This window comes from Phalacrocorax carbo, chromosome 6 (assembly GCF_963921805.1).
Source record: "Phalacrocorax carbo chromosome 6, bPhaCar2.1, whole genome shotgun sequence".
In the NCBI taxonomy this organism is placed as follows: Eukaryota; Metazoa; Chordata; class Aves; order Suliformes; family Phalacrocoracidae; genus Phalacrocorax; species Phalacrocorax carbo.
In genome coordinates this window covers 42,695,201-42,705,309 of record NC_087518.1, presented here as the reverse complement: position 1 = coordinate 42,705,309, position 10,109 = coordinate 42,695,201, and the positions used below count along the sequence as shown (strand labels likewise).

General features: G+C 44.7%; 1 long non-coding RNA gene across 4 annotated transcripts; it reads right to left on the bottom strand.

Moving 5' to 3' along the window:
- Positions 1-1,732: 1,732 nt before the first annotated feature.
- On the bottom strand, positions 1,733-9,752 carry LOC135314088 (uncharacterized). 4 transcript variants are annotated; one of them, XR_010373563.1, is made up of 6 exons: positions 9,678-9,752; positions 7,512-8,065; positions 6,799-6,891; positions 6,043-6,161; positions 3,075-3,274; positions 1,733-2,915 (listed from the first exon to the last, which is right to left on the bottom strand). It is a non-coding gene; the product is annotated as an uncharacterized LOC135314088 (long non-coding RNA). The 4 variants fall into 4 exon arrangements; XR_010373564.1 differs by lacking the exon at positions 6,799-6,891 and having other exon boundaries at positions 7,512-7,677; positions 7,762-8,065; XR_010373565.1 differs by lacking the exon at positions 6,799-6,891 and having other exon boundaries at positions 7,512-7,677; positions 7,999-8,065.
- Between the last annotated feature and the right edge of the window lie 357 nt (positions 9,753-10,109).

The following is a 10,109-nucleotide window of genomic DNA, read 5'->3' as shown; positions in this document are numbered from 1 at the left end:
AGAACAACAAGAAGAATGTGGTTTCCTACAGTCTTCCACCACCTGATTTAGCTTTTCTTATGTGTGTTTTTTTTAAGACATGGACCAGACCTTCCTGGTTGTCTGTAATCCCTCTGAAGGTGGACAGTGGTTTGGATGGTGAAGGAACTCCCAGGGAAGCATGTTTCCTTCAGCTGCTGGGATTAATTCCTCCCAGAGACACTGCCCTTGCCTGCTCTGCAGTGGGGTTTCTCCCTGCAGCTCTCGAGAGCAGAAAGAGAGGAGCGGGGTGAGTGCCCCATGCTGGGAGGAAGATAAAGTTGATGTGGTGTTCAGAGCCTGCAGTGATGGGGCCAGGGGCTCATGTGATCAAGTCCTTTTGGAAACTCAGTACAAAATCACTATTGTTCTATACAACATTACGCTTGTGCCAACATCCATTTTTGTAGACACTCTGCAAACTGCTCCCCCTTTGCTGTGCTCACAGGAGCTGCCTTGTATGGTCTACGAATGCTAAAATCCTGCCCCATCCACCCACACGTGGCTGGCATGGCTATGGCCTTCCATGGTCCCTTCTTAGCTGGTAGCATGAATGGGGCAAAATGCTTCTGCAAGTATCTGGGTGCTACAGGAATACAAATATCAACCCAACAAAGTAGCTCAATTTGGGAAGATTTTATGGACCATGCCAAGGTAATCATAACATTTAAAAACACCTGGGATGTGTTGCTAACTGCGCTCCCTTTCACACACCAAACCAAGCATCTGTGCTTCCCTACGCACCCCAGCCAGGCAGGAAAAACATGGAGGGTAGATGTGGCCTCTGTGTCCGGGAGGAGAAGATACAGCCTCCAGGAACCAACCTAGGCTCACTCAAAAGCTGCTGGCCCCATGCTGTTCTGGGCTGTGCACATCCAGTGATCCCCAAACAGGTACGGAAAATCCTCCATTTCCTTATGGCACACGGATCACTCTTGCGAGGTTCACATCAAACCATGGGAGCTTTCCTGTCAAATCAATTTGCTACAGTTGCATTGCCTATAAGAAATCGCTATGTCTTTGCAAGCATGAACAAGAAATCCTACTGTTTATAGGGCAGTCAGCACTGGTGCAGCTGTAGCTGGAATTCAGGCATATGTTTATAGACCCCAAATCTACTTAAAGAAAGGCAAATTCTTATTTCAGTTAAATATATATCTTGTAATGTACAGTTATAATTTTTCCATAGATCTACAGTCATTGCTGTATTTTCTGTTCCTGTTCTCTATCAGTCATCCCAGTCTCCAACTACTGCTTATCTATTAGGGTGTGATTGCATTTCATATGCTTCTGCACTAAAAAGAGGGTAGAAGAAATATACTGCGCAGAACATGGGTTCAGCTAGCAAGAGGCTTGTGCATGAACTGTGTCACAGCATAGGGTATGTCTGCAGGACCGGCTTGTTGAGAGACAGCATAAACTGGCCTGCACAGAGCTCCGTGCCCATGTACCAACACGTCACCCAAACGAGAGGATTACTCAGAGGGGACAAGAGCTCTGTTTGGCACTGCTCTGCAACACGCAGGGCGTATATCCCTACATATTGCTAACTGGCTGCTCTTTATCTGTCTCTTATGGAGCAGCTATTTTCTTGCCATACTTACTGAAAGCTGCCCACGGTCACAATAAAGACAAGCACCCTCAACTCTGTGTCTAGGGCACTGGCTTTTACTGTGGGCCAAGAACACAGAATATTTTGATTTTTAGAGGAAAGCAAAAATGGACTGAAGGGTGGGGGGGCAAAGGAGGTGGCTGGCGCTGCAGCGGGGTTTGGCACCGCCGCACAGGCCAGACCCACTCTGCCTGCACATCCTCACACCCAGCCTGGTGGCAGCACAGGCTGGTGTGCCCATGTCAGTGACGGCAGCTGAGTGTGACAGCTACCCAGGGAGTGGGCGTGTGTGTTCATGACCCGGGCCTCACACAGGAGAGAGAACACATACATCCGTAACAGAGATGCTCAGCTGTTTTCTGCCTTAGCTTTGGTTTTCTGGTTTTTTAGTCACATGGGATTTGTCACTCTGGTCCAAGCAATGGTCTGACTAATTCACACTGACCTGCCACGCTGGGAGTTTCTGTGCTTTAATAGTGGTTTAATGCCTGATGGTTCAGGGGACAACTCATCTATAATACTCCCAATGAGCAGCACCTAGAGAAGACCATTTCCCCAGGCTCCTGTGGTTCCTGTGGAGGATGCTCCAGGCTGAAGGGTGAATTGTGACCCCTTGGCTTCGCAGGGCTCCGAAGGTCAAAGATGTTACTTGTGACAAAACTGCCAACCCTCTTTAAAAGCCAAGCAAGGGCATTTAATCTTGTGTCTTCTTGGAGATGTGAGTTGAGCAGACTGACTGAAGCCTGCATGAGGAGGCATTATTCTTCTTTGACACCACCCTCCTGTGACCCACTTACAGCCCCTTCTTGTACTATGGGATGGGGCAAAAAGGAGGAACCGATCTGCTCCTACATACCTTAATATCATAAATGCTTTAATAAAGTTTTGCTTTTACTGGAGTGATTTATTCACTTCACTTGCATTATGATGTCTTTGACAGTAACAAAGTGCTGTGTTTAATTTTAATGTTTATTAAGTCTCTGGGGTGGGCAAGGAACCTGACAGGCATCACTAGATCCCATTCTTCTGCTGATAGTTTCCAGCAGGGACTGCAGCAGTTTCGGAGGGAATGGCTCTGTGATGGGGACAAGACCTGGCACAGCTCTGTTACGGGGCCAGCACAGACCCGCCCGCACCAAAGGATTTGCCTGAAGGGCGATGAGACACTTGACCACAGCCATCTGCAGGCAGCATGCGATGGGGCTGGAGAGGGTAGACCTCTTCTCTGGCTGCTCTGGCTCCTGCTGACTGCAACAGCAGCTGGTGGAGGCTGGTCTGTTCTGCCCTGCAGGGTCACAAAAGGCTCTGCAGTTCCTGTCTTGATATGGCTACGCTGGGGGTCATGGAGGCCTTGCTATATAATTCCTTAAAAACCTTGCAGAAATGGCTCTGCTACAAAGAACCGACTGTGGTTTGATTTTTTTTTTTAAAACCAAATCCTTACCTGAAACTTGAAACTTTGTAACGGTGGTTTCATGTCTCTAAATGTGAATGTATCCATCCAGGTTTGAGAGGAATTATAAAATCTGGTCTAGGTGTGTCTGTCGACAGAGATGCTACCAGCAGAGGGTGCAAGAATGTGCAGGTTGTGTTTCCTCCTGCCTCTGCTTCCAGAGGTGAGTTACAGCTCTGTGAGATGTTATTCTGACCCGAGAACAGAGACAGGAAGAGATTTTATTTTTATTTTAATTAGGGCTTGCAATAGAGCACCTGGCTTCTCATTTGAATTCCAGCATGCAAAACTGCACTGCCTCTGCTACCGGCGAATCTGTGGATCCATATGTTATGTTAAACTGAGCAGCAGGCTGTGAATTGTGAAAGAAAATATGCCTAGACAGACAAAATATGGGAAAACACCCCTAACAATGCAATGGGACCACTTACACAACATCAGTTTTTCTGCACTGCAGAACTTAGCTTTCAAAGAGATTTGAGGAGAACTGTTTTGTTTCAGACCTATGTCACAGAATCATCTTGCCTTTGGCAGTTTCAGTGTACAGAACCACATTGTTTATATTGTTTGAACTAATCTGCTTTATCTCCAGGTTATGGGTGTAATGGTATCATAGATGCATGTGTAGCTCTAGAAGTTCCTAGATCACAGCCAACTCTGTTTTCTCCTAAGTTAAGAGAGAGATAAATGAGAGCTAAGGCTCTATACTGCCTGCAGTATCAGGAGCTATACATCTCGATTTCAAAACCGATAAACTCGCCAGCATGAAGCAGCACATCATGGTTTGTGCATTGACAAGCTCATCGTTTGTGGCTCAGACCTCCAAGCTGATGTTTGCCTTTTCAAAGCTGAAATGGAAAGGAACTCATTTCTCATTTTTTATTTCCTGCTTTTGCTAGTCTGCATCTTTAAGGATGCCTAATCTAAAGCTTTTTAGACAAAAACTGGTCACACAGGTCAAGCTTTTGGGCTAGGTTTTACATGGGACAGTAAAAATGGAGCTGGAGTAACTCTCTGACTCCCTCCCAGGTGCCTTTCTCCTCTGGGTTGTTCCACAAAGTTGCTCTGCAATCCATGTTAGCATTATCCAGTGAAGAAGAATTTCTCACCCCTGACATGAGACAGTAGCTCTGCTGCTGCCTCACCCCCTTGGTCTGACGTCAGATTGCACAAACTTGTCCTCTTGAATTGCTAAAAACCAAGCAAAGCCCTGGAGAGGTACTTCTCTCAAAGGGACTGTGATTCTACAGTGGTCAAACTGTTCCCACATGCACCAAAATAACTGTATCAAAGTTAAATAATTGGTTATGAAATTATTTGAGATCCTCTGCAAGCAGATGTAGCTCATCGAGTAGGAATTGTTTAGGGTTTGTGAAGGTCCCAGGCTATTTGCTGCGGGACGAGTCAGATTCCCTTTCCAGTGTGGTGAAGTGAGTCGGACAATTTGTTCCTGCGTTTCTGGTTGTGAAAGGGGGCACAGCTTGCATGAACTGTGGATCACCAAACAATAAGAGCCCTAAACATTAATTTCTATTCCTCCTCCCTGAAGCCACTCATGTCTTGACACTTTATAGTCAGTATTCTCACCTTTGTTAATGGTTTCTTACCTTTCCTGCCATAGGGCGTTTGACCGAGACTCATACTCCACAAGAACAAAATAGGTTTTGCTAATGTGAACCGCAGAGAGTGCAGCACAGGGTACAGACCTTCCCCGGGTGATCCCTGTGACTGGGGTGGGAAGGCTGCTGAAAGAGCACATTGTCTGCGTACAATTTGCACAATGTTCATGAAATTCACAGAATAATTCTGACAATACGGGAACCCTGACAGATTTATAGGCCTATTGCTGATATGGCTGCAGGGTTTGGAAGTTGCTATAATTTATAAAATTCAGCAACAGCTAGAGGTTGTGGAGGTTTTTTCCTGCAGGGGATAGTGCTCTGTACTGGAGACTTCCTCCATGAGTCCAGAAATCCCACCTCTAGGGAATCTGCTCTTTCCAGGCATTTCATATGGTTATTTTTGGCTATGTCTGTGGTGATCTCTAGTTTCCCAGTGCAGCTATTTTTATAACATACGGCTGTGAAGTCTATAGTATTAGACATAATTTAATCTTGCATGTTTGAGTGTTTCAGGACTGTACGTATGCAATTGCTGCCTCTTGCACCTGCTCCCTCTTTGGCCTGTATTTGAAACACTCCTTCACTGTAAGAAGCTGAAGCTTTGGAGGCTTCTAGACAACAGTTCCTTTATTGAGTGTGCTAAGCTGCCATAAATATTTAATTAAGTGTTGGTTTATTTTTGGGGAGATACAGAAAAAAAATAATCTCCATTTCCTTACATTTGAACAGAACATTTTCCTGCTGGAAAAATTTCCCTGCATTAACTAGTGACAGGGAACCTATTTTAAGAGGGTGCATAAAAATTTGAGAGGGTGAAAGGCTGGTAAAGAGGAGATTTCACTAAGCTGAGCGTTCTCTCCTCTGGTTCTCTAGGTGGGAAGGGGGGCTGTCAGATGGCTGGTTTTGAGACGGAGCTGTGCGGGTGCCTTTCAGACAGCATGGCATCATGTTGGACTGGTGGGTGCAGTCGCTTCCCAATGAGGGGAGCTTCTGCTTCTCCTATATTTGCTGCCTAAAAATAAATCATGGCCTCACTGGTATTTTTTGATGGCTGACCAAGCTGCCCTGGGTATGCCGAGTGGTGACACTTCCCGGAGAGCTTCCTGTGCCTTAAACCATCAGATATAATGATTACCTGGACTGTAATCCCAGCTGCTGTATGCATGTATACCTATGTAAGGAAGCAAAGGCAGGGGTGTGACTGTACTGCCAAATTAAAAAACCCAATCAGCTGATGGAATTGCAGCTAAGATTTCACCCCACCCATTAACAAAACAGGTCTCCTAGGAAGTTTGTTAAAATTAGCTAATTGTAAGGCCTCATTTCATGCACCAAACATTACCTTGTGTCATTTGACTTGAAATCGCCTCCAGGAATGCGCAGGAAATACCGAGAATGAATCCTGACTTTTACGGTAGTTCTTACACTTCAAAGGTAGTTCGAGTCTTGCCGGCACCTGTATTAGAAAATCAGCCTGATTACTTAGTGTGGTCAGCCCATCTCTGCTGTGTCCTTGATTGCTTGTCCTGTGGCTTCCCACCCAACCAACCTCACCTCTTGACCTCACCTCTCTTCACCTTGTTAACTTCTACTCAAGAAACATCTGAAAATGCCTCTGTCCTTTTCAATGGTTAAAAAAAATAAACAGGACAGGATTAAAGGACCAAATTTTAAAATGCTGTAACTGCACTGACCTCAAAATCACCATCTGATGGCACAGAATTAAAATTAAGTACACTAAAATCAACAGCAACTAATGCTTTAATGCATATAAAATTTAGGTGAAAAATATCGTGCTCTGTATATTGCGAACAGTTTTCCATACTGGTGACAGAGGGGACGCTTAAAGATCACTCAACCAGAATCTCTCTTATAATATATTGACTTTGTCTTTAGAAGCCAAAGGGAACTAATTTACAAGTAAAGATACAAAAATTGAGTATGTATGGTTTGGTCAAAATAATGATGTTGGGAAATTAGGAAGCAATTTGTGAGTGTGTTAAGGGAGAGAAATTATTTAGAGCAGGATAGGGATTACACCTAATCAGATTAAATTACCAGGAGAAAAAGTACAACATATCCAGTAAAAAGACCTGACACTGAGATCTACTGGGCTGCACAACAGGCTCATCACAGGATGGCACAGAAGACTCTTGAAAGAGGAGCATTTGGAAACAGACCCCATACTGTGGGAAAAAAGGGCAGGTAAAGTTTGTTCCAAACGTGTGCTGACTAAGTATTCTGAGAAGTACTTTACTGTCTTGTACTTAACTTGATGTATTGGTTGTGAGGCAGATGCATTTGTTGACTAAAATCATCATTATACCTATTAAAACTTAACTACTTCATTAGCCAAATAAATTGTAATACACAGAACAAAGCCCCACTACTACCATGTGCAAAGCGGTGTACGCTTCCAGTCTCTGCAAAAATACTCTCAGCTAATGCCTCCCTTTCCTCTTTCACTCAGTGACTGCACCTGAAAGTTAAACCATGAGCCTGTAAATGTTCAGAAGCCTAACTTTAAATCCAAATGTAGGCCTTCCGAAGTCACTGATGGTGTTCCTAGGCACAGGCATACCTGCAGCTTACCTAACACTTGTACATGTGGAATTAGATTCTCAGATTGTCAGATCCTTGGACATAAACAGTCTTTTATCATGTTTGTTAAAGCAGATTGCAAACCACGCGCTTGACAGGGTAGACTTTTATTGAAATGCAATACCAATAAGTAATAAGCGGCCTTAGTCATGCCATTGGACTTGAGATCTGTCAGGACATGCTGCCGTATTGAACACAAGCCTACCTGGAGCAACTGGACTCCTACCCTTGGAGTTTATTCCGATCCGTTATTGATTCAAGGTCCAAAGACTTTGAGATTTCATCCTTCTTATTACATCACTCTGTTGCTACCATGGTCTTGATTGCTCAGCACCTTCCAGCTCTTGGTGAAGCAGCTCCTCAGCCGGCCACTCAAACCAGCAGCATAAAGCAGATTTAATGAAACACATTATTAAGCAACCAAGCAGTTACATGACTTTCTGAGCACCACCCACCTGGATAAGACTTCCTTACACACACCTGTTGTCTCACACAAAAGGACCTCTGTAGTCCTGAGCGTCTATTAGCTGCAGTGAACTTAAGGCAACGCTTGCGAAGTGAAGCTGAATGTCACACTGCAGAACTCGGGTCAGGAGCTTCAGTGACTTTCAATGGGAGCTCAGTATCTAGCCAACTGCAGAGCTTTGTAAACCCCACTAGCCAAGTAAATAAATCTTTAGGTCAATATATACCTTGAGAATCTGAACCCTGGCTGGGTGATGGGGGTGTCTGTGCGCAGGCATATAAGGATATTTTACCCTGTAAGAGAAAGCAAAATATGTGTAGTAAGCATGTATATGACTGCCGGAGTATATATAATTTCTGCCATAATTAAAATGTATATTTAGGGATACTCATCTGCAGTAATAATTAATTCATGTAGCAATGTAAAAAACATCCAAAAAGATCACAAAGAACTTTTCAAAATAAAATTGCTTTAAAAAATGCTATTTAAACTAAGTGCTAGGCTTCCAATTTTTTTCTAGCACTAAGATTATTTTACAGCAAATTGCTAAGATATACACTGCAGTACAGGAAATAATTTTTTTAAAAAGTGTACATGAATCACGAGGGAACTGCCTGAAAGGAGGGGAGTAAAACACCCACGAACATGGATAGGACACTACCAGTGCTAATACGTTTTGAAGAATGGTGTGGATCTTTGGCAACCGTGCGTGAGTTGATGCCATCTAGTTTGTTTTAGTATTTAGCAGGCAGCACAATGCCATGCTCAGGGAAGGCAGCAGGAGTTTGTCCTTGGGTCCTTCAGTTCTGTACTAAGAGTGCTCAAATTTGGGGGTAACTCCGCCCAAAGTGAAGGGATGCTAAGGCCTAGGTCTGGGCATGGCTTAAAGTTGGTTATGAAATTAATCCTATAAAATATCTTCCTGAATAACTTAGAAACCTTTTACAAAAGTTTTCCAGTGGAGTCACGGATGTAGTTGAATAAACAGCTGTGTTTTGGCTTAACAGGCTTTTCTTTTAATATAACTGTTAACATCAGTGCCTAAAAATTGTGACTGCCACATAGAGTTCCTTAGTTCTCAAGGTAAAAGATGAATCTTTAAAAGATTTCTGACATTTTTGGGCAATATTAAATTACACAGCATCACAGTATATAGACTTAATGTAGCTGATCCATGTTTCGTAAGAAATGTTTATTACAGCAACGCCTCCATCCTGTTTCTCCTGTCTCACACTGTCCTAGTCCTGCCAGAGAGCTGTGAAAAATATAAGACCTTATATGGAGTAAATAAAAAGCAATTTTTAGAGCCAGATGAATTTGTGAAATATGGAAGCCATTGTATAAGTAATAAATACAAGACCTCGTAACTCACAGCAAGTCACAAATTAATTACTGAGGCCTTTCATCATAAACAGAACGAGTCTGTGTTCCGCAGATGTTTGCTTTGTCGCAAGACCAACATTAGATTTAAAATATTTCATTCTTTTTATTTAAAAAAATGAAAGTGCACTTCTCTTTAGGTTAAGCAGAACTGTTTCTCTTTGTAGGGAGCATCTACAGATGGAGTCACAGAGGGCTAGAATTTACTTTGCTTCATTTACAGAGGTAACAAGATGTATTTTACAGTCTCTTATCAGTTTGGTTGTCACTTTTAAGACAAACCTTATCCTTAGCTTGCAGGGGAGTGGAGGGAAGTCTTAGCTTCTCTGCAGGAAGGGGCCTTCATAAGCGGTGTGGTGAATCTATAGCTGCCACATAATGCCACACATTTACTTCCAGACATCGTCAGACTTAGTCACTCATACATTGTTTATACATAGAGGCTCCCGCAGACCTCCTAGTGCGGCTATGTCAGCAAGCCCTCCCTGTTGGGGCCAGTTTAAAGAGCAGAATGGAGTAACCTACACTGTTTTCCCAAATACCATCTTTCGCGAGTGCTGATGACTGTACCAAGACTTCCAGCAGCCTCGGCCGGAACCGCGACTTGGCGCGCGCCGCGCGGCGCCGCCGGGGCGGGCTCCCAGCGCAGCCCCCACGGGAGGTGCCGAGTGGGGAAACAACGAGAAAGGAGGCAGCAAGCCCCGCCCCCAGCCCCGCCCCTCAGGCCCGCTCGAGCGGCGCCGCCGTGGGCCGCGCGCCTCTCGCTGTGATTGGCGGAGCTTAGAGCGGGACCGATCCATCGCCGCTGGAGGGGGGTGTCTCGGCGAAATGGTTCAGCTCAGCCGCCGCCCCTCCCCCCTCGCGAGCGCGAGCCCTTTGGCCAGGCCGTTACCAGCGCCCGCGCGCTCCCAGGAAGGACCCCGGGGGCTGCCCGCCGTATGTGCCTGACGGCTGCGG